The sequence below is a fragment of the Odontesthes bonariensis genome, chromosome 21 (assembly GCF_027942865.1).
Source record: "Odontesthes bonariensis isolate fOdoBon6 chromosome 21, fOdoBon6.hap1, whole genome shotgun sequence".
Lineage (NCBI taxonomy): Eukaryota > Metazoa > Chordata > Actinopteri > Atheriniformes > Atherinopsidae > Odontesthes > Odontesthes bonariensis.
Window position 1 is genome coordinate 18,811,161 of NC_134526.1, and position 25,959 is coordinate 18,837,119.

General features: G+C 39.5%; 1 pseudogene; it reads right to left on the reverse strand.

Annotated features, from left to right (window-relative positions):
• Positions 1 to 4,859: 4,859 nt before the first annotated feature.
• The window catches only part of LOC142371932 (uncharacterized), a 126,565-nt pseudogene continuing 105,465 nt past the window's right edge, over positions 4,860 to 25,959 (reverse strand).

The following is a 25,959-nucleotide window of genomic DNA, read 5'->3' on the forward strand; positions in this document are numbered from 1 at the left end:
CATAATGTGTTAAATTCATTACCCCAGACTCCAGTGGAACAAAAGGAAACAGAAGCCTCGGTTATATAGGCCATGGGAAAAATCCCAAAACATTTATAACTGGAAAATAAGGAAAGTTCTGAAAAGCAGCTTGTTTTGAGCCGTGTTTTGGTACATAGGTAAGGTGGAGAACGCTAGCTTGTGGCACTATTTCTGGAAGCAGGCCACCACATCTAAGGGAAACTCTTTTTGGGGCAAAGTTAGCATCAAGATGCTCAGCTCAGCAAAAGTCCCGTTTAGATAACGGCCATTTAGGGAATCATAGAAATAAGTCGCTGCACTGCACATGAACTGTTGGACAAGAGCTGATGACAATCGTGTCTCCGCTCTGTCTGAACCTGAGCTGCTGCTCGTATTAAAGTGTCCTGTTTAGAGTCGCATGCTATCCCCTTCTCTCTTTCTTTTGGAAAAAAATCCTCCATATAAATCCCCAGGAACAAGACAAAACTCCCAGGTTTCCCCCCCCAAAATGATCCACTGGGTGTTATTTATATAACTATCCAGTGCAGCCTAATTAATGAATCCAGACAAATAGCTATAATGAATATGTGATGAGAACATATAAATAGAGGTGCCAGGACAGTTTACATCATGCATGATGATTCAATTGTCGGTTTGAGGTAAACCTTTTCATTTATAACTGCATCTTGTGTTTTTTGACACGAACAGAGTGAACAGAGAACTGTCTGACATTCACATTGTCTTCTTTTGACCATAAAAGGTCCAGCTTACACGTGTATTGAGGAATACGAATCACTCCAACTCTAATTTCAGTGCTTAAGATGCTACAGCGATGACCTTGGACCCTTCCCAGATCTTTGCCATGATCAATGATTTGCACGTCGGTGGAAAGTCCTCTCAACCTCCTGGCTTATTTATAATTTTGTTGCACACCATCACCTGTGAGACCATAGTCAGGTGGGTTTCTTTTTAATTAAATCCAGTGGATTCCATTTTGCCCAGGTGGACTGCAGTCAAGCTGCTGAAGCATCTTAAGCATCGCTGACCGGAGCTCAGATGCAGGTGTCCAAGCAAAGGGTTTGAACACGTGAAAGGGATGTTTCAGTCTTTGATTTTTGATAAATCAATAAAACACCCTGGAAAACCTGCTTTTCCGTAGCCCTTGTACAGAGCCTAAAGGAGAGCGATGATTTTTTATCGACACGGTTATAGTCTCCTTTGTCAGCATGGTAACCTCTTTGCTAATTATAAAAACAGTCAACTCAACTCCCACCTCCGCCTTTAAGTATTGATTGGCAAGCAACTCAAAGTGTGAGCTCTTGTGTGAATGAGCAAGAAAATCAAGTCACTCTGTGTCTAAGTATTGTCATTTTTCAGCAGAGCTGATGTTTATCGGATTTGATTTTTGACTGCAAAGGCTGCGCGTGACAACATTCGAATAAGTCTGAAAAAAAAACATTGAAAACACTTAAGAGTAAATAGACAGAAGCAGACTACCTGACTTCGTTTGATGTAACTGTCCAGTAGTCTATATTTACTCAATGATACAAAGGCCTTAGTGTTGGATCAGTCGAAAAGAAGATTATTCATTTTGATAACTCATTTTGCAAAGAAATGTATACTTATATTCTGGAAGAATGAAGTACCCCCATTTTATAAGATGTTTGTGGATCAATTATCCTCTTTCTTGCCCTTAGAGAAAATGACTTTGGAGAAATATGACAAGGGTTATCTTTTTGATGATCTTTGGCGTCCTATAATTTCAGGTTTGACAAACTTGAACAAGTAGAGGGACAAACCTAGACACGATATTGGCATTCCGCTTTTTTCTTTTTCTCTTATGCTGGTTAGTAACTATATGTACATATTGAGGTTGAAAGCAAAGCCCCCCCACCCCACCCCACCAACATTAACAATTATACGTGTACTATATATGCATAGGCCCTAACAGACACTTGGGCATTTATGGATATACATATGACGGGACATGGGGGTGGGTTTTACGAGACATTATTAGATTTTTTTTTTTTTTTTTTTTTTTAATTTAATCTTATTTATTTATTTAGGGATTTATTTTTCGTTTCAGGAATTAGCCCAAGTTTTATGTTTTTAATATATATGTATTTTCTTTTTTATTAACATAACTTCTTTTCTCTCTTCTTTTTCATACAATGTTGTGTTTTGGATCATCCCCGTATGGGTGGGGGGGAGGGGGGTGTTGGAGGAGTAAAAAAGAGGGGGGGGGGGGGGGGGTTATGGGGGGGGGGGGGGGGGTATGTGGGAAAATAATTATTTAAAAGGACTTGCAAACCATATGAAGAAAGACAATTTATGTTTGTATTATTTGAATGTCCTTTGAATACAAATAAAAAGATATTACAAAAAAGAAAACACTTAAGAGTAAATAGACAGAAGCAGACTACCTGACTTCGTTTGATGTAATTTGCCAATGATTGTCTCTGCTTAAGAAGCCAAAGGGAAACCGATACAGTGGAAACCATTCATAAGGTCCAACAATAGGACCGGTTGGATGGCATTTCAACATGTAGAGAGAGAGACACTAAGTTTTGGAGACGTGTTATTTTTGAATGCGGGGGGGGGTCACTGCAGTTATTCCAGTATGGCACCATTCTGCCTTTAAGCAACAAACCACCTATTTGGTTTTCACACCATCCTCTTAAATATTGATATTCATAAATGATACAAAAAGCTATGTATCAGGGTTTTGGTGAAGTTGACCTTTTGTCGAGGGATGCAGCAGAGCTGACTGAATTAATGTTTTTACTTTTCTGCCTATTAACACTGAAGAAATGAACACAGGAAGTTTTCTATGAATGACAGGAAGTGGATCAGGCCGCTATAATCACTCCTTCTGACGGTAAAGACCTTACTTTTGACAGTTAAGAGGTCAGGGGTCAGTCACTACAGCAATGTGTGTGTGTGTTTGGCTTCCTGTCAGTGGCTATATTTGAAAAAAAAAAACAATTAAAGCAAACATCTTAGCTCTCATTGTGAGGCCAATGAGAAATTATGGTATTTAGTGAGTCCAGCGTCTAAAACATTAAGTGATTTTGAAGTTGATTCCATGCAAAGGGATCAACTTAATTAAATGGCCTTTTTTCCAATTCAGTGTGCGCTCTGGGAACGGACGGTAGGAATAAATCCTGAGCATCATAACTTCTTGGGCTTTTTTGAAAAATTGTAGGTCTGTAAAGAAGGAAGCAGCAGACCGAGATGTCTGAAGTCATGTGATGGGTTCTGCATCAGTGCTTTTTTTTGTTAATAAAAAAAGATCAAATTGACTTGATGGTAGGCCATTTAGACTCATAGACAACATTGGTATACTTTTTATACTCTTGGTAATCAACTACTGTAGAGGGCGTGTTCTTGGTTTAGGAACAAAACAACTTTCTAGCTCCTGTTGTACTTGTTATAGCCACTAGATGGCACTGACACGATGAAATGTATCAATGAAATAAAATAGTGAAATGGGTTTCAGCAAGCTGTTTGTCTTTTTTTTTTAATTATTATGTTTTTTATATTATTTATTATTTTTTTGACACTAAAGTATTAATTCAGAATACATGCTGCATAGCTTTTGTACATATTCCTATGAATTTGGTGCACTAGAAAAAACTTTAGAATACTTAAAACTTGTCATTTAACTCTTTGTGTGTGAAACGTGAAATGAATAGAGACTTAATTCTGGTCAGGGTGATTACCTTAGCTCTTATAGGCAACCACACAGAGTGTCAGTGAAAGCTTTGAGGAGCACATGAAGAAAATCATGCAGAAAAGACAGAATAATAAGATACTGATTTATCGATGATGAAAGTGTCTGACTGTTCATTGGAAGCAGCAGAATGGCCTTCACTGCCTGTCTTTATAACTGTGAGACTGAGTTTTAAAGATGACATAAATCTGTATTCCCTATTTGAGCTGAGAGAGCATGAATGCTCCTTTCAGCGCTGTGCTGCTTCCCTTTCCGTTAAAACATTCCACGCTCGGACGGTACAACCACCCTGCTATTGTTTCTTTCAGGTACCGGGATGTTTTAGTTGCAGTTTGTCCCTGATCTGTATGTCCACACAGATGGGTCAAGCTAGGACCTAAAGGGAGGGTGCTTGGCATAAGAGGACACGAGGGTATGGGGGTGTCAGACAGAGGGGCACTCTCAGGCAGCCTGCTGGGCATGGTGCCCCGCTTCCCTTTGCCGGCCCCTTGGCACTTGGACTGGCAGCAGCATGCTGTGAGTCCATCCCAGCAACAGCATCACAGATTTGGGCCGGCTTCCACGGGGTCCCCAGCCAATCGGGGCACACACTCTGCCAGATCACTCCAGAGGTAGCCAATAGTAAGCCTTGATGTGCTGAGTGTCATCCCTCCCAGATGTGAATTCCAATGAACCCACAAGGTACACAAAGGCAGACACATGCATACAGCTCTCACTCAAAGAGAAAGTGCACACAGGCGAACTGTACAGTGACTATGTGTGGATGTGTACGGAAAGGAGAAGAGTTACAAAAACATTCTTTGTGCTTTTGTGTGAATCCACCTCTGTCCGACACCTCTGCCATAGCTTGCAAAGTCCAGCTCAGATCTGTCAGCATCTTTTAACTACTGCATGGCTCCTGTTTCACAGTGGTGGCACTACTGCTGCATGTGAAGCTTTGTCTCCCTCTTGTGGATAATCTGTGCAACACATGTGTGTTGGTATCGTTACAGTGTATTGAAATGCATTTCTAAACATTGCTTTGTGTAAACGTGTGTCGTGATAAGGTGCTTGTGGTTCATGATACATGTAATTGGGAACTTTTCTCTCGATATTCTTCCAAATGTAAGAATGAGTAAAACTGATATTAATGGATACATTCATTTATTAGGAGATTTTAGTCTTATTTATTCATATGCTTTATTCTTTTTTTTTTTTTTTTTTTTTTGCAAGACACATCAAATACATAGATGAAAAATAATTGAACTGAAAAGATTTGGACCGCTGGGATAGGCTCCAGTCCCCCCGCGACCCGACCGACGGATTCAGCGGTGTAGAAAATGGATGGATGGATGGATGAAAAGATTTGGATATAACGCAAACCAATTTACACAAAATTCAAGAATAGAAGAGCAAATACACACCCTAAAGACCAATATCACTTAATTACACTTCAAAATAAGTAATCAAAAATCCTAAAAAGTCCATATAAATTAGGAACGTCATCATTTGGTCTGAAAGGGAAAAGATAAGGGAGTGTGTCAGTATCTGGTGATTGTTGAGTAAAAAGCATTTGACTTTAGATAGATAGATAGATAGATAGATAGATAGATAGATAGATAGATAGATAGATAGATAGATAGATAGATAAGTACTTTATTCATCTCAATTTGGGAAATTATTGTGTTGCAACAGCGTACAGAATAAAAGATATGTAAACAATTAAAGGAAAAACAAGCGAATAGAATAGAATAAAAATATAGAATAAACATCAGCTATAGACCCTGAATGATCTATTATATTTCAGAATAAATGAATTACTGAAAAGTACGCAAATTACGGTCACGCAATGCAACAGCTAAATGACAAATGCTGAGTCTTACCTTGATAACTGTGATGAGGACAGAAAAGACGGAAGAGATTAAGAAAAGAATGAGGAACATCAAGGCCATATACCAAGTTTGCACAACCGTGTCTTGGCTCACATCGTCGTGCATGATGCCATCGCAGAAATTATAGTGCTCCAGCGTGTCTGTGATAGAAGTAAAAATACATTAGTTGATTCTAGTGTTGACAAACTGGGAGAGGCCCGGAATTTAAAAAAATAAACGTTATCAAAGTGAACCTGAGTGAGACATTTAGTCTTTAATGTGCAAGAAAAATGTTGATCGGCAGCACCTGGTTTAGATATATTCAGGGTCAGGATGGTGCGTTCATGTGTCACTTTGCAGGTGAGAACCACCCCGGGAATCGTGTCATCTTGGGACAAACGAAGGCTGCTATAAATGCTGAACTTTCCATCGGGGCCTCTGTGGGGCTCGCTAGTGTTGCAGTTCCACAGTTCCACTGTTTTATCACGAAACCAAGTGATGTTAATGGATACAGGACTGAAGCCAGAGACGAGGCACACAAGTTCATCAGAGCCCTGGAGCAAGGTGGCTGAAGGTTCACTATATGTCACAGAGGCTGGGGAAACAGTCGGAGAAGCATTAAGTTGTTTAGGGGGAGGCTACTGAGCAAAAGTTGTGAATATGAATTCTGAAACTGATTGTGATCTTACCAAACACATCAGTTATGCTGGTTTCAAATTGCATGTCGGATGATTCGTGTTTGGCAACACAAGCATAAGTCGACTTTTTGTCTTCAGTTTTGGAAACATTTAGTCTGCTTCTCATTGAATAAGAGCTTTTCCCTGGGTACTCCCATGTAGGACTATTAATGTAACATGAAGGTTGGAATTTCTGACCATTTTCTTCCCAATGCACAATGATGCCGGATGGGAAAAACCCAGACACTAAACAAGTAAGCACGAGGTTGTCAGACACAGACAGCTCCGCAGCAGTTGGTTGCACTATCCTCATGGTTGGTGGATTCAGGACTTGAAAAGACACACAAACAGACAAACAGTAAATAGGACTTCCTATATCAGCATTTTCAATTTTTTCAAAACCATTGTGGAGAATATTATTTCTGTGTTACTGAATGTCTCAAAAACGTTCTGTTTTAAACTACTCTAGAGATATGTGAGGGGCTGGAAACAAATGCTTAGATTTCTAACAATACCTTTGCTTTTGCTGATTTCCTCCTTGTAACCCTGGTTGGCACATTGATGCTTTACCTCACAAGCAACTTTTTTATATGCGTGCCAATCCTCAGCTGACACATTAACGAAGCTGTGCAAAGTCTCTGTCCCATTGGGGTGACCCACAGGTTGCTCTGTACGTACATTGTGGGATGAATACTTATTGCCATCTACTTTCCAAGTGACGGAGAAATCCCTAAGACGAGGGGCAACCAGAAGACAGGTGATTGTCACCCGTCCCTTGTTCTGAAGCTCCTCCGGTGGTGGTCCCAGAACGTAGACACCAGCTATCCGAGATGAAGCTGGGGTAACTGAAAAAAAAAGAGCATGAAGTTAAACAAAAAGAAAAGGCAAAGAATACTTACATTTCTGATAAATGAAGGAATTATCTCACTGTGTTTATCATACATTACATTGAATGTGATAAATGGTTGTGTTTTAATTTTACCTGAGCACAGACTGATGCTCTTACGGAATTCTTTCTTCAGGGAGCTGTCGGACACTTCACAAGTATAGATTTTGCCTCTTTTCCACTCTAAGCTATGAACATGCAGTTGACTGGTTACTGCCACATGTCCATTTGTATCCATGCTGGTATGGTTAGTTGTTGAAGATAATTCCTTTGACTTAATAAACCATTTAATTTGAGGGTTGAAGCCCAATCCAGTGCACAAGAGTTTCTGTTGCCCTGACTCCTCACTTGGGGCCAAAAGAAGTTCCACTGAGGGGTCAACTAAATATAATGTTGAGAAAAACGTGTTAATGACAATCAGTGTAATTATTAGTCAATTTATCAATGAATCCATCTAATATGAAAAAAAAGGACGTTTTTAAGGTACAGGAGGACCATTCTCACCAAAAATATTGCTCACGGTATTAGACTCAAACGGCGTGCTGGAGAAGCCTTGGTACACTTTGCAGGTGAAACTCGTGTCGCTGGTAAAGTACTTTTCAGGCACAGAGAAGCTTCGACTGACTGAATGAGGGCCCGAGTCTTCAGGAAGATCAACGTACTGTTTTTCAGAAATATCCACTCCTTTAGCCTGAAGTGTGACATAAAGGTCCTGTGAGGAGAGCTGTGTGATGAGACACTCGAGCACAGAGCTGTGTCCCTTCAGCAGTTCTGGAAGAGATCTCCTGATCTCCACCTGTGGAGCTGTAGGTGGAGGTCCTGGATGATCAAAGTAGAAAAGAAAAAATAGCTGCATAATATAAGCTGCATTTTCCTTCATTTTGGCTATTTTTTACACACAAAATATCCTCTTACCTGAAACATCTATTGTCTTTTCATTAGAGAAGCAGCTATGTTCAGCTGCACATTTTAGAAGCTTCAGGTTTTTCCAGGAACTTGGCGAAACCAGCAGATTACTGAATATATTCGTTTTGTTTCTGACTTGGCTCACATCTGAACTTAATGGAGATTTCCCATCCATCTGCCAGGACAGCTTGACATCAAGCACACTGCGAATGGAGCATGTTGCCCTCACATTAGACGTCGCCATTGTTACTGTCTTTAAACTGGGAATCTCCACGTGAATGGAAGGAGTGTTCTTTCCATAGACTGCAGGACAAATGTGTTAGTTCACACATTTTAATCTCATCCAAAGGATTCAATTCATGATAAAATATTTTTTTCATTTCACCATGTGGTAGATATTGCTGGTGATTTATGTCATGTGAAACAGTGTTTGTAAATACTTACTTTGACAAATACTTATTTTTTTTTCAAATTTGCTGTCTTGGTGAATGGACTTGCATGTAAAATGTGAACCTTTTGTCCACTCTCTCATATCTGGCACTATCTCAGTGGTAAGACTGTAGGTTTTCTTTTCTCCCTCCACACTCTGCAGAAACCTTTCGATCGGCTTAATGTCTGTCAGACGCTGGCGGTTCTGTTGCCACTCCACAGTCAAAGTTTTTGGAAAGAAGCCGCTCAGAGTGCAGATGAGTCTGACTTGCGAGACTCCAAATTCATCTTCCCAGACAGGGTACAAGGTGATGTTTGGAGAGATAACCATTAGATCTGTGACAGAAAAGATATAACACATCTTTACATGCTCCATTCTAAGTAATAGAATAGATTATTTGAAAAACACAAGATTTTTACTTAATTCATACATACCTTCCGATTTAGCTATGTGAACATCTGCTAAGTCTCAATTCTAAGTGTAGCATATTTGTATTTGGGCTAGATGGCAGATTTGTACTTTTACATCATTTAGTGTTGTAGAGTCATGCAAAAAGGGGGTTGAAAGTCTGTTTGCACAGATGTTGAGCTTGACAGAGCAGCGCGATCAGGGCAAGCAGTGAGCGGAAGCTTTTCATAACACCCAAGTCCCCAAAAAGTACCAAAATACAGAAGTGAAACAGCCCAAAGAGCAACAGAGCATCACAGACGACAGGTGTGAGGTGCGGTTATGACAGTAAGAGAAACAGAGAACACATTTAAATATCAAATGTTCCTTTACATAAGTTAACACAGACTTCTTCTCATGACTTTGCCAAAGGTTTGAGTTTACAAGTCCAACAATAACAGAAAATAGACTGAAAGAGTTACCAACTGTGAAATGTCACAATTTACATACTGAGTGGAGCATGGGCTGTTGATTCCAGGTGCTGGTTTAATGATGAGCATAACATCATGAAACACAAGATAAAAAGTGTTAAATTAAATGAACAATATTTTTATCATGGAAAAGGTTAAACTACCAGCAACATGAATGGTTTATAAAAAAAAATGCAAGACAGAAAGAAGTTGGAGGGAGCACACCAATGAGTATCTTCATTCAAGCATTTATTTCAGAAAAAAGTATAAAAGTTTTGGTATGAAAGAAAAATAGATCTTGTGATTACTTACATGACACAATGATTGCATAAGAAAATTTGTGAAAACACTTTTGAATGTTTTTCCTTTTTTTTATTTACAGAAAGTTCTTTCCATATTCTTCTGGTTTCATTTGATCTGAAAAGAGATAGAAAATATAAATATTTATAAAAGAATCAGTTCATTTGCATGGAAAATGATCAAACTCCCACTTAACTATGCAGCTGTGTCGTTGTTGTGAATTTATGATCAGAGAACGCGTATTTCAGATAAATCATTATTCCATCTCAAATTAGGATTATTTTGATGAACATTACCTTCAATACATTCATCACCAGAGGCTGCAATGAAATTATTATTGCTGATTTGCATTGTAGTTCAACATATTTATATATCTTATAGAGTTATTTAGTTTAATGTGCTTTCAGAAACATGTGGACACACAGCAGAATTAAGTTTCAATCTACCTACAATGATGCACATTTTTGAAAATAAAATTGACTTTGTGTCAGGCCAGAGTTGATTCACCACAGATCTAATAAAACTTGTGGACATTTTAATTTAGGAACTTTTCCCTGTACAAGCTTCACTGATGGCTGACATTGTGCAGCTTGCATGGCTTTGTGCAATTATTAATACGTCACAAGACAAATATTGGGTTGATGACGATTATTGTGCGCTATTTTTGTTGTAACCTGACTGTGCTCTGTACATTTACTTAGGTCTGCACACTAATGAGATATTCATTATAAACTCGAGTACTTCCATTTCATCAATACATTTCAGACGGAAACGTACTCTTTGCTCGGCTACGATTGTTTACAAACTCTAGCTGCAAGTACCATTTTAGATGCAAAATTTAACAACGTGAAAAATAGATATAAAACGCCTTTAAATTACAAAATGTCTTAAAAGCTAGTTGCTGGCAACATTCTTTTCTTCTGATGCTATAAAAAAAAAGCAGTTAGTTGTCAGGGTCGAATGTCAGAAGTCTAGAGACTATCAACAGCTCAATCAACTACTGATTCTTCCCTCTAAACTTCTTGCATAGTCTCATTTCAGTGATATGTGTGTACAGCACTTTGGCCAACTGTGTTGTTTTCAAGCGCTATATAAATAAAGTTGGATTGGATTGATCCAATAATTTCAACAAAAATCTGATTAGAGAAAAGGTACAAAATTCCCTTTATGTGACACAATACATATTAGAATCAAACCAAATGCTATAATTATATGTATATATATATTTAAATATATATATAATTATTTTTTTCCTGTGGGCTTTTTCATGCAAGATGTTTGTTGGTAACTTTGAGAACACTGCTGCTGAGGTATAGCTGAATACTTTCTCCACAATTGGTTTTGCACGAATATACTGTCATTGCAGTCATCTTATAATTAGTTTCCTGCTGAACCCGAATGGTCAAGTCAAAACCAAAATCCGTGCACAACGCTTTCATTTAGGCATGTCATTACCTTGAAAGTGGTGCTTCCGATAGTGAACAGCAGAGTGATGATGAATAGAAGGATGAAGGTGAGAGCTGTCTTGGCCATGTTATCTTCCTCTGCATCCATGGCCTCGCTCCAGCGGAAGCTTGGGTCAACCAGGATGTCTGGACGTAGTGCAGAGTAATTGATCAGTAAAATCTTTGGACAGTCTACATTCAGCTTTGAGCAACGCTTTGTGACACATTGACCAACAACTGCACAAATTTCTCAAAGTAAGTCAATGTATTCTAAAACTTCACCGGTCAGAGTGGGTTTTATCTGTATCAACTGTGAGTGTCCCATAAGGTTTAATAGTTTAGCATGTTTTTACGCAATTACATTCTGATTACAGTCATCAATCTTGTAATGATCCTGACTTGCTTTTTTTAGAGACCCCATTATGTGCCTTGCATGACTTCGCTAGTGAGTCAGTATTTTAACTGTTTTTGAGACCACAGACCAATAGTTCAACTGTTATTTGTCTTATTGGGATTGCAAGACCCAGTAGAGCAAACATGCAGAGACAGGTTGCAGAAGCTTTGTTAGCACTGTTTTCTGTGTATCAATATTCTACAATTTTGTAAAACTTATTCATGCGGGTATCTGCAGCCACTAGATATCTAATACATGTAACGAAAGGAAAGCACTGACTCAACACTCCACACAAGATAAACATACAGTGAAACAGATGGATTAAATGAAGACATAAAGTGCAAGCGACACACACATCAACACAGTTGTCAAGTGTTTTTTTTTAGTTTTTTTTTTTTATTTTGAATCTGCATTAATAACACACAAACACAATGTCATATCACAAGCAGCAAACGTCAAACAACAGAAGACACAACAAAAACACAGAGTGACATCTACTAGGCCTTGCACGTTTCAGGGACGTTCAAGTTAAGGTTGACCAGGTTGGTACTTTCAGATGTTCTGTGTCCAATGGATCTGACAATGACTTTGTTTGAGTTTGTAATAGATTCGTGGGAAACAGCACAGCTATACACCACGTCACGCTTTTGCCACTGCTCGAGGCTGAGGGTTAACTGGCTGTAAACTGAGAAGAATCCATGATTATTTTCTATGGGGTTTGTGGTATTGATCAGGAATTCAGAGTCTGGTTCCATATCGTCAACAGACCAAGACACGAAAACGTCCTGCGGGTAGAAGTCTTTCACATAGCAAGTCAGGATCACCACATCTTTTCTAATATGTTCTAGTGGAGGCAGCATAAACACTGAAGGACGCTCAGGTGTTCCTGCAAGCACAAAAAAACAACAACAAGAGTCCAGAATTAAATCTATACTGCAAAAGATACTCTGACAAAAAACAATGAGTTTGTTGTCATAACACAAAGGATTAAACAAATGCAATTTGGGAAATGGGCAGCAGTATACTTACCAGACATGCGTTCATAAGATGTCTTCAGTGGCTCTAACATACTACTATGATGAACACTGCAGAAGCGCTTAATTCCACTGGTCCATTCACCATAGCTGATATCAAGTTCGGCTTTCAATATACTTGATGATTCAGACTTATTGACGTAAACAAGTTCTTTTCCTTTCTCATCCTCCCATACAATCTTGTCCAATTTACCACGTTTTACTTTGACTTCACATGTTAAGACTCCTTTTCCTTTCAAAAACATGTCCTCACTTTTTGGGTCTATGATCTTTACATCCACATCTGCTGTGGGACACCCTTCACCACCTGAATGAAGAATTGAACAGAACTTGTTTACAAGTCATATTGCAAATCAATGTGAAGTGAAATCAAACAAAAAAGTAATCGTTTTACTCACCAGAGGAACTTTCTTTGTTGGTCACATGTTCTTCTACTTTAGTTTCTGCGTTGTTTTCCCCTTTCCCCTTGAACTCGCATGTGAATTTTGCATTAGAAGGTATTTCAGCGGTCTTCACTGTGAGCAAACTTGCTGCACTGTACAATGTTGTTCCATTGGGGAATTTTCTGTCTCCAGACGGTGTAATGATCTCATCTATTATGTTGTTGATTTTGTTGCCATCTTTCAGCCATGTGAACTCAAATTTATTTGGTGAAAAATCTTTGGCAAAGCAGGAGAAGGATGTCTCCTCTTTTCCCTCAACAGAGGACGAACACACTTTAAGCTCTGGCAACTGATAATACACGTCTGAAAAACAAACACATACACAAATATATGTTTGCAGAAGCAAGAAATATACACACATATATATGCAGAAGCCCAGGTAAACAATGTGCCACTGTTATCATTTGATGAATATTTTCTTTTTCAGACAATGGTACAGTATAACAAAGTTTGTATATGTACTGTAACTTGAACACATAGGTGCACATAATTATGCAACTAATCTTGTTTCTAAAGTGGGCACAAGAAATCAAAGAAAAATATAAAATTTTCACTTTCACTTAAATGAACAGCAGAGCTCTGAGGCTCACTTCTGCATATACATTGACTGGCAAGCAAACACAGACTTAATCTGAATGTTAATTATGTTAATTATCAACAGATAGTGAAAATAGAGACAGGCAGGGGAGAGGGAGTACTGGGATTATGCAGATAGATGGAAAGAAGCACAACACACTACTATAGTCTCTGACAGCTGCAGGGGACGTTCAGTATACTAGTGAGGATGGAAATAGACAGTCAGATGCTTAATATTCCAGATACTCTAACATTTTCATTTCAGTTTATCCTGCCAGTTCTAAATGTAGAAAGTAAGCACATGCAATTGATGGCTGTATACATTTTTGTGTTAGAATTTACAAGTACTGTATTTAGCCCAGTATCACCTTTACATGCTGTAGACTATTGATTTATCAAATTAACACTGAATCCGTTGACAGAGCCGACCGATTCTCACAACGTATTATGCCCAAATTCACTGTCAATAATCCGTTACAAAACTGATCCAAAAGTTCTTTTATAAATGATGCATTTTCTTTAAAAGCCTTCAACTTGTTTTTTCATTCTGAATTTTGAGAAACATGCAAACCACTTACAATCTAAATAAGACACTAAAAAGTAATGATTGGTTACATAGCATAAGTCTTACTTGGCTTTTGGATAGGAGCCTGTCCAGTCCCTGCAGCATGAGTCGCGACACATTCGAAACGCTGTTTTGCATCCCAGTCCTGTCTCTTGACTCGGATTTGACTGATTCCCATATATTCGCTGCCCTTTTGTATTGGAGGGTACTGAATGAAGTCAGTCAAAGCGGTGCTGCCTTGTTTCCATGAGAAAGTCAGCGAGGAGGGAGTAAAACCGGTGGCAAGGCACCCAAGGGTGACCGTCGCTCCACTGCCAGAACCACATTGCATCAGAGGAAATACACTAGGCTTTGTCGAAGCCGCTGGGGAAGCAAAAAAGAAATGTTTGAGCAAAACAAGCAAATAGAAATGAAATAACTACCAACAATTTTTTGTGAACTTTGAAACATTCTCTTAATATTCTCATCTTAAAGGTTCTATTTAAAGAGAAGTCGGTTCAATGATATTCAATAATGATTCAATGATACCAAAATAATTTTTTTTTAAAAAGTGTTAATGCTGACATTTTAAAGCATTAAGTGTTGACTTTTTTCAGTTTTCCCATCTTTAGTCATTTTATTGTATTAAGATTAATATTACCCAATGCTAAAATTTGTTTGCTTTTTTTAAATAATAAAGAAAATTGGCAATTTATTTTCAACGCACAATTTCGACTAAGACTTGTTATTTTCACGGGTGAGGAAAGGTATTAAGTGATAAATATCTGTCAAACAGTTAATGGCACATTCTTACAAAAACCTTTTATTTTTCTCTGAAATTTAGTGGTTTTTCGTTAGTAGATTGTGCTTACCTGATGAGACGGTGACCATTGTACCTTTACCCCAGTAGTCAAAAGCAGCATAGTAACACAGTGCTCAATCTACTTCATTCTCAGTTTAAAAAGAAGCTAATCCATGAATGTTGAAAACCAAATTCTTCTAAACGTTTTATGCATTTAACTAATTTCAAAGTTTTATGAAAACCACTCAAACCGGCCAACATCCACACTCACCATTAAAATGAATTTTTGGAATACGGCATTTGCGAACAGTGTTACGGTGAGTCTTTACATAGTGATACTTAATAGTTCAAATCCTACCTGAAGACACTGTTACTACGGTCTTTTCCCCCCAGATGCTGAAAAACCCAGTTATCCACATATTTAACAAAAATTAATTAACATCACATTCCGTCATATCATTTCACAAAGTTTGCCTTTAAAACTTTTTAGACTAAATATAAAATTAAAACCTGTTTGCAGAGTTACGTTACAACTAGATTTCACAACAAGGTTTAAAGAATTCCATATATATTTAATTCATATGGATACAATTTTTTTACTGTTATTAGAAACAATAAAATGTCATACCTGATGTTACAGTGACCATTGTGCCTTTTCCCCAGTAGTCAAAAGCTTCGTAGTAGCACAGTGCTGAATCTACTTAACTCTTAGTATAAAAAAACTAATCGATCAGCGCAAGACAATTTCATATTTAGTAATTCTCAAAAATGTTTTGATACCCACTCAAAACACGCAAAACAGGCTGACCATTAACATCACTTTTAACAATATCGCAGTTGAGGAATTTAGATTTTTTTTGCCTTTTTAAAAACTGTAAATCAGTTTACTTTTAGGCTTTACATATTAAGAATTATACTACGACAAAGACTTGGTATTTAAAAATCCAAAACACACCATACAGTAGATTTAAAATAGTCTTACCTGATGACACTGTTACCATCGTGCCTTTTCCCCAGTAGTCAAAAGCCAAGTAGTCACAGTAAAAAGACTCAACTGACACTCCCAATAATAACCCATAACCGTTACATCCTGTTATTTAATACTACATAGTTTGGTCAGGATAATATTAGCAAATCTATACAAAGTCAACACATCTTTGTAGTATTATCCTCCAGCTGTGTTTAACAGCCACAAAGTCACATTTTTGACAAATTATTGCGTCAGCCGTTTTGTTCAAGTAATCTCAAATATATTTCTCAAAATAAAAACGAGAATATTACATACCGGAGGTGACGGTGACCATTGTGCCTTTTCCCCAGTAGTCAAAAGCACCGTAGCACAGTGCCGAATGTCCTTAACTCTTAGTATAAAAAACTAATCGACAAACGATCAGCGCAGGACAATTTCATATTTAGTAATTCTCAAAAATGTTTTGATACCCACTCAAAACACGCTGACCATTAACATCACTTTTAACAATATCGCGGTTTAGGAATTTCTTGTGTTTACCTTGAATTACATATTAAGAATTATATTACGACAAAGACTTGGCATTTAGAAATGTAAAACACACCATACAGTAGATTTAAAATAGTCTTACCTGATGACACTGTTACCATCGTGCCTTTTCCCCAGTAGTCAAAAGCCCAGTAGTCACAGTAAAAAGAGTCAACAGACACTTCCAACAATAACCCATAACCGTTACATCCTGTTATTTAATACTACATAGTTTGGTCAGGATAATATTCGCAAATCTATCCAAAGTTAATACATCTTTGTAAAGATATCCTCCAGCTGTGTATAACAGCAACAAAGTCACATTTTGACAAATTATTGTGTCAGCCGTTTTGTTCAAGTAATCACAAATGTATTTCTCAAATTAAAAACGAGGATATTACATACCGGAGGTGACGGTGACCATTGTGCCTTTTCCCCAGTAGTCAAAAGCGTAGTCACAGTACAACAAATGATCAACTACCCCATACTAAAACCTGCTAACTGATTAATATAATTTCTGTAACAGACTGTTTTATCACTATTTAACTTTGGCATATTTTCCTTGAACTGTACAATATTCAAACTGAGTCGGCAGATTTAGAAATGAATGGATAACACTGTGTCGCAACTGGATTTCTTAAAAAAAGTAAAAAAAATACTGTTTTCAAAACAAAATCTAAACATTCGACAGAAAAATTGAGATCGGCTTACCTGATGTCACAGTAACTGTGGTTCCTTTTCCCCAGTAGTCAAAAGCGTCGTCACAGTGTAATGTTTCAACATATCCAACATACAAAAACCATCACCTCAAAGACACTGGTGATGCCACTTAGGTGGGAATATGGCACACCAACCAGTGTAATAAGTACCTCTCTAAAATGAATAATACAAGAAAAAGTATCCTTCTGTTTTTTACCTGTTGTGACAGTGACCGTCGTTCCTTTCCCCCAGTAGTCAAAAGCATTGTCACAGTGTATAGTATGAGTACATTCAACATACAAAATTAGGCATCTTTGAGTCTGAGGTCTAAAAATGCCAAATTAAAGAGTCAAGTTATTACAATTACAGTGCGATGACAAAAAGCTTTGTTTTTTACCTGATGTGACAGTCACCATCGTTCCTTTTCCCCAGTAGTCAAAGTAGTTGTCACAGTGACAAATTTCAATAGAACTCGAGTGCAAAAATAGCTCACATACTTGTGTCATTTAATAAGTTATTGTACACTATCAGCAGAGTACTAGAACATACCCGTCACTGACCCAGAGCTTCAATTTTTAACAAGGATTATACTGTAGCTTACGTGGAGAACAAAATCAAGAAAAACTCAGTGATAATCAGAAAACAATATTGGATTTTGTTGACTTAATATACTTTGGATCATTCTTACCTGATGTTACAGTGACTTGTGTTCCTTTCCCCCAGTAGTCAAAGTAGCCATCACAGTGAGATACTACAGTCTACTGCTAATACAAATACATATTTAGTTTGAATCAAGAATAAGATACAGGTTTGCTTCCAAAGCAATTCACACTGTACTATTTCTGAGCATTCTCCCTTGAGATTTTCATTTCCTCTTTGAGTTACATAAAGTTATATCTGCTTGCAGCAGTAACAGTGGTTGCACACTTCCTCTCCTGTCCATTTCCAACAGCATGGACCTCACACAGACACTGAACACAGCCAATAAATGTTATTGTCATTAATTGGATTTTTTGTCCCTCGGTCTTCCTTTTAATAAGTATTCTATGTTCATGTTGACCTTATCTAGCCATGTCACTCAACCACACAGCAATTCTGCAAGTGTTTAGTCTACTAAGTTTCCATTTGAAATGTTTAATAATTCATTAAAAAGCAGAGGCTCTTTTTTTTTTTTTAGATCTGTTCTAAACCTTCACTAAGTCTAATTGGTTTCTAAACCTTACCAAACAGCTAGTGAGAACAAAGCTAATAAACAATGGTTTGTTAAGTAGCCACATTCTCTGTGACAAAGGTCAGCAACACATTCTGCTGTCACATATATGTCACATATTTTCCGGCTAGTGTACCTCAGAAGTGAGAAGCTGTACCACAAAATCATGAAATTTTCTACCATGAGATCAATATAACATAACAGTTCTGATTTAGTTCTCATAGGTAAGCTGCCCTCTTGGGAAAGCTTATACTGGTTGTCAGACAGGAAATAAGATTTCTTGTGGCTTCTTATAGTTTTTTGTTTCCCTTGTTGGAGATAAAATCTCAAATGTGTCAGTTGTGACAGCATTATGATTTACTGATTGTCACACAACATTTATGTTCCAAAGGAAAAACTAAACACATCCACAAGACTCTTTGGCAGAGTGCTCTGCAAATTTGATGTGAGTCAACTTTTTTTTTGATGAACGAGTGTGACTGTGCACGAGTGTGATATCTTCACACCTGCCTTGACTGTGATTAACTGGTGTCTGCACACCCTCTGCCCAAAAGTTGCCTTCAAAAACATCGTCAACACAGCCAAAAAAGTCGAAACAAGGGAATTTATTGGCAGAGGGCTTTGTCTCTGGAGAGAAATAGTCAGCTTCTAACTTCTATTGGGCCATTGTGTTTTTTAGTTTTTAGGATAAAGTATGTCTTTAATTGCTCCTGATAAATGTTAACAAGCGTACCCAGTGATCAGCTCCTAGACAAGTGCCATAATCCCACAAAACTGCTGTCTTGACCATCGTCTCTTGCTCAATCTCTTGTAATGGTGGTACTTGTTTCTATTGACAGAAAAGAACATTTTCACCATTCAGATAAACTTAGCACACCAAGATTTATATCTATCTATTATATTTAAATGTTCTGTTCTCCAGGTAGCTTTGTAGTTGGAGGATTCACGTTGTATGCACACTTTGTAGTACATAATCAAAATCGCTCCCCACAAAAAGCTTCAAAACAGCTTTTTTTGGTTGCATCATGGCACAAATAAAGACGGTTTCTGATAACCTCAGGGAAAGAACTGATCCACATAAGACTGGAGAAGATTAAAAACCCTTTGCTAAATAGTTTTGACACCATCAGTGTATATTCTGACAAACAAATGCAAAAAAATCAAGACCAGGGGTGGCTTGCCTCTACAGTATAGAGACAAAGATAACATCATGCAAAGAGTCACATGACAAATGCATTCCCAGTCTAAAACAGCAGCAGACACTTAAACAATTCAGTCAGACAACTCACATATGAATGTTTATAAGTCTCTGTTAAAGAATATAAATGTAGCACCGCGTTAGTTCTGGCAGACCACGTTAGTCAACGCGCCCTTTGCCTGTTGGCTGACGCCGACCCAACCCTTATGGCTGTCCACAACCAGCTGCGCTCAATGGGTAATCAGCTGCTGCTCGCAATTGGATGCTGGCATTTGGGGCACTTCATTTAAACTTGGTTTGCTGTCACTGCTTTTTTTTGCTTTCTGCTTGCAGCCTTCCACAGCAGCTCCCCTGCGTAGGGGCAAAAAGTTTTGCTTTCTGCTTACAAGACGTAGCTCCGATTAGCATACGCGCCGATGCTAGTATTATTATTGTGCTGCTTACCCTGTCGTCCGGCATGGATCCCCGCTGCCGGCGGAGTCGGTGAGTCTGCCGGAGAACTCGGAGATTCGGCTGAGATGGACGCGTGGAGGACACCGACCTTCCCAAATCCAGTCGAGCCAAGACGCGACACCGGGCGGGCTGTCACAGCGCGCCGCGGTCAGAGTCAAGGTAGGCCGCGGCGGGCTCCTGTACGTGGCAGGGCTTGCTGCGGTTAGACACGCGGCTTATTTTACACCGATTTCACATGATTTTGCGTGACTGTAGCTGTGGCGCGGGCTTATGCCAGCGCAGTTGGATTACAAGCCATCCTCCTAATTGGTCCGTTGGATCCTCGCGGTGTTGCTTCTAAAGGCGCTAGCATGGTTGCCGCGTCTGTCACGGCGGTGTCGCACCGTGACGTCAAAATGACGTTTCAGGCATGGCGCTTCCCTTGAAAAGACGGCGCAGCGCGTTGTCGTGCACCAGTCGATTTTTGTAACTTGGCTGCGCCGAGAACAACGAACTGGATGGACCGATGTGAGACCAGGCTCAGTGAGGAGGTGCGTTTGTACAGGCAGCTGTACGAAACTGCAGTGAAACAGCACAGGGAGCACGTAAACTCCCAAAACTGGTGCACAGAGATTGGCAGAACTTTGGGGAAAGAGGGAGAGTTCTGTAAGAATGTGTGGAAGAAGCTACGGGACAGATACGTGAAGGCAAAGAAGAGGGCAGAGACTCTGTTGATGCCGGGGGCTTCAAACCTTCACCTATATTAACTGAATTAAAAAATTAAAATGATCCGAAAACTGCAGCAGTATCATTAATTACAGTATTCTTGCTCTTGACAGAGGCATTGTTTTCTTCTCCACTTTCGTGGTTGTAGAGTAGCGGTAACCTTAACGTAGCAGCGCCACCTCTGTGACGGAGAAAATTGCAACTACTGACGCATCGACTTGCGCTGCTTGCGCCACTATACATGGCGGGCACGAAATCGTGACGTCATCAACACCGCTCGCGCTAGCAGACGCGGCAACCATGCTAGAGCCTTAAGGTGGAGCGCGCGCCTCAAGCGCTACACGCTGTGATTGGTATTGTCTGCATTACAGTCTGATGGGTGCAGCGCCACCTGTCGTGTCGGGGTGTGGAGTGCTTGTGCCTGTGGATACAGTGGGAGTTGATGTGAGTCAGAGGATTAACAATTATTGCCTTTCCTCGGTCAATGTTGAAAACATTGTTTGGACTAGTTCCTCCTCTCAGTTGCTAGCTACAGCATTGCTCGTTTATCCACCAGCAGTCTATTTTTATTTTTTTATTTTTCCCACTGTATTGAATGCAAAGCTGCCAGGTAAAGTGAAGTGATTGCTTTTTATAATAAAACCAGAGATTCATTGACAAGTTTTCAGGGCTTCACTGTGAACTCAGTGGAGGGAGAATCAACAGGGCTCTCAAGTTTTCAAGTTTGCTTGGAGTGAGATTCGGGCGGGGCAGGGGCCGGGCCATGTGCGTGGGTGGGTTTCTTTCGGGTTTTTTTTGGGGGGGGGGTCCCTTGCAGTATCCCATCGCCATAAACTAGCTACTTAAAGAACAAAGAAAATTGTTTATTTATACCAAAATCACAAATCTTCACTTTTACACTAAATTCTGCTATATTTTAAAATAAATTGTTTTAGGTATGCAAAGTCTTAACAAACAAAAAAACAGACAAATTAAATTAAGAAAAACAAACATAACCCCAAATGGGCCCCTTGAGCAGTCCCTCTGTGTGTGTGTTTGTTTATCAGTGTTGTTGTAAGTGTTTGTGGCAGATTTTGATGCTTGATGACTGATATTGGGGGCTCCCATTTAAAGCACTGTGGCTCAATGTCAGCCATTTTCACAGTCATGATGGATGACAGAGTTCCATTCAGAGCCAACGTGTTCCTGGTCTTGGTTTTATTGAGCCCCACCATGGAAAAAACCCTCTCTGCATCAGCATTTCAGTGTGGCAGAACTAATAGCAGTTTGGCAATTGTAGATAGCCTTATTGGGAATCTGCTCATACCAGTCACCTTTGAAAAAAATTAACCACGGAAGCCTAATTACACTCCTACATATTTTTTATTTTTCATTAAGTTGCTCATGTCAAAGGGTGTGTGCTGAATATTTAGGTCTACTATTCCAACGAACACTTTAATCGGCAGGTATTGGTCTTTTACGAAGAGTAGGAAAACTATAGTAACTAATAAAAGATTAAAATAAATGAAGATATGACCCGCTGATGATCCTGACGGTTCTCTTCCACCTCCAGCTCGTCTACAACTTCTGCACGCATTCAGAGCATAATAGGCTATGTCCGCTGTGCATTCATGGGACGCGTGCTTGCAGCTGAAAGCTATTTCACACCCGGCAACAAGAAATTCTGTTTTCTGATTGGCTGAGAAATTGTATTTTGTGATTTGCCGATGGGTTGCTAAATCAAGACAGCTGTACCAGAGCTATAGTTCTGAGCTGTACGAGCGCACAGTAACCTGCCATTAACTCGTTTATAGTATAGGCCATTAGAATTTCTGTGCGACGAAGTTGATCATTTCTCAGCGTGAGAAATGGCATGTGTGGCGTGTGAGCGTGTGAACTTGTTGAAATGCGTGTGTCTCACGCTCATTGCGTGAGACTTGAGAGCCCTGGAATCAATTCTGTGCATGGAGAATGCTAAAGTCAGAGCTGTTCTGCTGCTGAAATGACCACGGTGTCATGAACTGAAATCCCATGCTCAATGGATGAAGAATGGATGAAATACAAAAAGCATTTTGTGAATGAAGCCCAACCGTGGCTGTGGTCGATTTGATCTCATCATGTAGATCCACTGTGATTATTATTGCTCATGTATGTTCTGCTTGTATTAATTCGGCTCATCGTTGATAGGCCCTGAAAAGGTTTTGATCCTGAAAAGAAGAACGTCAGGATGCTACCCTGTTTGATATAGAATGCACTTCGTTGTATAACAACCTCCAGAGACCTACAGTGAAACTTCACTTACTTAGCTGCATTTTTTGCTTAACAAAGCAACAGTAAGAGGCTGATTAGCTTAGGCTATCGTTAAACAATGGAGCCTAAGTGTACTTGGCTGACTGAACTACCTTTGAATATTTATTCAACTGGTAAATGAGCTCTGGGAATTATAAATTTTAAACAGTGGATACATTTTTAGGTGGCTCGGGTTTAAAAAAAATATATATATATATTTTTCCCTCAGGTTTTTAAATCTAGGTCTCTACAGACGCTCATATGGAGCGATTTAAAGAGACTTGTCCAGAAATACACAGCTATTTGCCACTAACGGGAAATCCTTTATTTAACGCTCTATAACTGAGAGCTAGTTCTTTATGCTCTATAAAGCCAGTACTCTAAGCTACAAATACACCATATCATAAGGATACATACTGCTCTCCTGAGCACTGCTGTGTGAGCTGCGATGCTCATATACTAAGAGAATCATACGTACTGGCCAACTTGGCTTTGTGCTTCCCGTCCAAACAATCCCTGCCATCCTCACTCGTTTCTTTGGGGCCATTTAGGGGACAATTTCAAGCACAATGCGTCCAACAGTTTTTGTGTTTAAAGGCTTGAGCATAAACACAAGCTGGAACTTGAAATCAGTGATGCACTCGATGATTTAAAGGATCTGACATCTGTAGCCAGTTCTACAGCATATGTCTGTGATGCTTTGTGGACAAGCGTCCGGCACTTCGTGTAACACCAGCCTGATCGTGATTGGCTCTTGCACAGCAAATGGCATGCTAATTTGCATGACATCAAAACATTTCAGCCATCGTCCCCACGGTTGATGTCACAACTAATCCCTTCAGGAGGAGCGTTGTCCTTTTTTCCTTCTGTTTGAGAAGCAGCCTGTAAAAGCTGATTTCAGCTGTGAGCTGATAAAAGAGCAAACTGTCCATTTAAGTACTGGTGCAGGATGAACTTCTGAGAAAACATATGTTGCAGGAAACACTGGAGGCTTTTCTTTCTTCCCTTAGTTTCTTGCCTGCAAATACTGAGTGTTGCTTTCTGGCTATTTGTATACGACTTATGCATGTGATGTGCTCGTGTTAGGAAGCACTTGCCTCTTCTCATTTTGGAGGCTGCTGGTCTTCTTGGAAGTTTGAAAATAAACAGCATCCTGTTTCTCTGCTTACTCAAGCCATTGTGATGCCCTGTTGATGCCAAGTTGCCATGCTTACGTGTCATCTTGCCACAGCTTGATTTTCAGTATTTACAGTATTATTTTTACTTAAACCTGCTATAAGCTGATGTTTTCAGCTAGCTGGAGTTTGTGCTGTTGGGAAGGTAGTTTTCAATGGGTCATTGAAAGATTTTTCCACTTAGAATAGCTGCCTACTGGAGTTAAAAAAAATAAATAAAATTTGTGCAGCTGTGCCTCTGTTTAAATAAAACAAGAGCCACTGTTAGGGCTTAACTTTGCATGAAAGATGCTGATTAAGATCGAAAATAAATTTGGGATGAAGTCAAATCATTGAAACCGCTCCTGGAATTGATGGCATGAACAGCAATGACAGAGGTCATTTGTGTTATGCTTTATGGCTTTTTAATTGTGTGGATAGCAAAATATGCAAGCTCACGGTGACTTTAACTTCCTAGGTGGGTCAGGTGAAGTGTGTTAAAGGCTCTGCTTGCTTGGATGTTGCTTTGCTTTGCTTGGATGTTGCTCTGCTCGGCTTGGATGTTGCTCTGCTTTGCTTGGATCTCGTTTTGCTGTTCTTGGATCGGATCTTGCTCTGCTTTGCTTGGATGGTGCTCTGCTTTGCTTGGATGGTGCTCTACTTTGCTTGGATGGTGCTCTACTTTGCTTGGATGTGCTTTGCTTGGATGTTGCTCTGCTTTGCTTGGATGTTGCTCTGCTTGCTTGGATCTTGCTCTGCCTTGCTTGGATCGGATCTTGTTGTGCTTTGCTTGAATCTTGTTCTGCTTTGCTTGGATGTTGCTTTGCTTGGATGTTGCTCTGCTTTGCCCTGCCGCAAAGCGCTGTCGCTGCTGTGGAGACCGACTATATTTTTTATGGTGTACCTAAGTGGTTGAGTTCAATGCTTGCCCCAATTAAATACTCGCATCACATTTCAGTCTGTGGTAATGTAGGCCTACGGCAGTTCCACCTTTTAACATCAAGCTTAGTCGCGGTTTAATAATTATTTTTGTACTACTACTACTAATCATAATGGTGACACACATTGGTAGCTAATAAATCGTTGGGGGGGTAGGATACCCTGGTTCCAACTAATCAATTGGCTGGTCTGCATTCCGGTATGGTCTGTTGGGGGGGGTTTGTTGCCTTTACAGCAAATGGAAGGCACTCCACTTGAGGATGCTGCTGTTCCCTGTCTTGGCTTCCATGGAGCTCATGGAAAAGTCGGGAACTTCCTCCAAACAGAGCCATACCGCCAAACACAATTGTATGCATTCAGAATAAGCTTCTGAAATTCATCTCTGTTTCTCGTCTCGTTTTGACGAGAGTGGTTCTGACAGAACTGAAGTTTAGCGTCCGGGCTCCGATTCATCACTCCTTGTGCATATGAGTTTGATATTGCACCGATGACTGAGCCCACAGGTAGATGTTAGGTGGTGAAGGGCCTGAAAAACTGGCAGCGGGGACAGCAAGTAGAGGCAGAGAGCAAGGGTACTGACGGGAACTGTGCAGCTTAAATAGACTCTCCAGATTGGAGGGGTACATTTGACAAGTGGCATGTACAGTGTGAGGCAGGCAACATGGGCAGCAGCAGAGCAGCTCAAGTTGCCTGCCTGAGCAAACTTGCAGGTGTTGCTTCATTATCTAATGACAGAACATAAAGTCAGAGGCCATGATGAGGGTTGTCTTATCTTAGTTTACTCCGTGGAACACATGGCGGTCTTTCTTTTCTCATCCAAAGTCTCTCTCACTGTATGTCTTCCTCACAGAAGTAATGTTACATGCATGATCATCTCTGAGTACTATTTGAATAAAAAAAACTGTGAATGATCTTGTTTGACTGATGCATCAGTGTGTTTATCTTGTTCCTTGAAGTT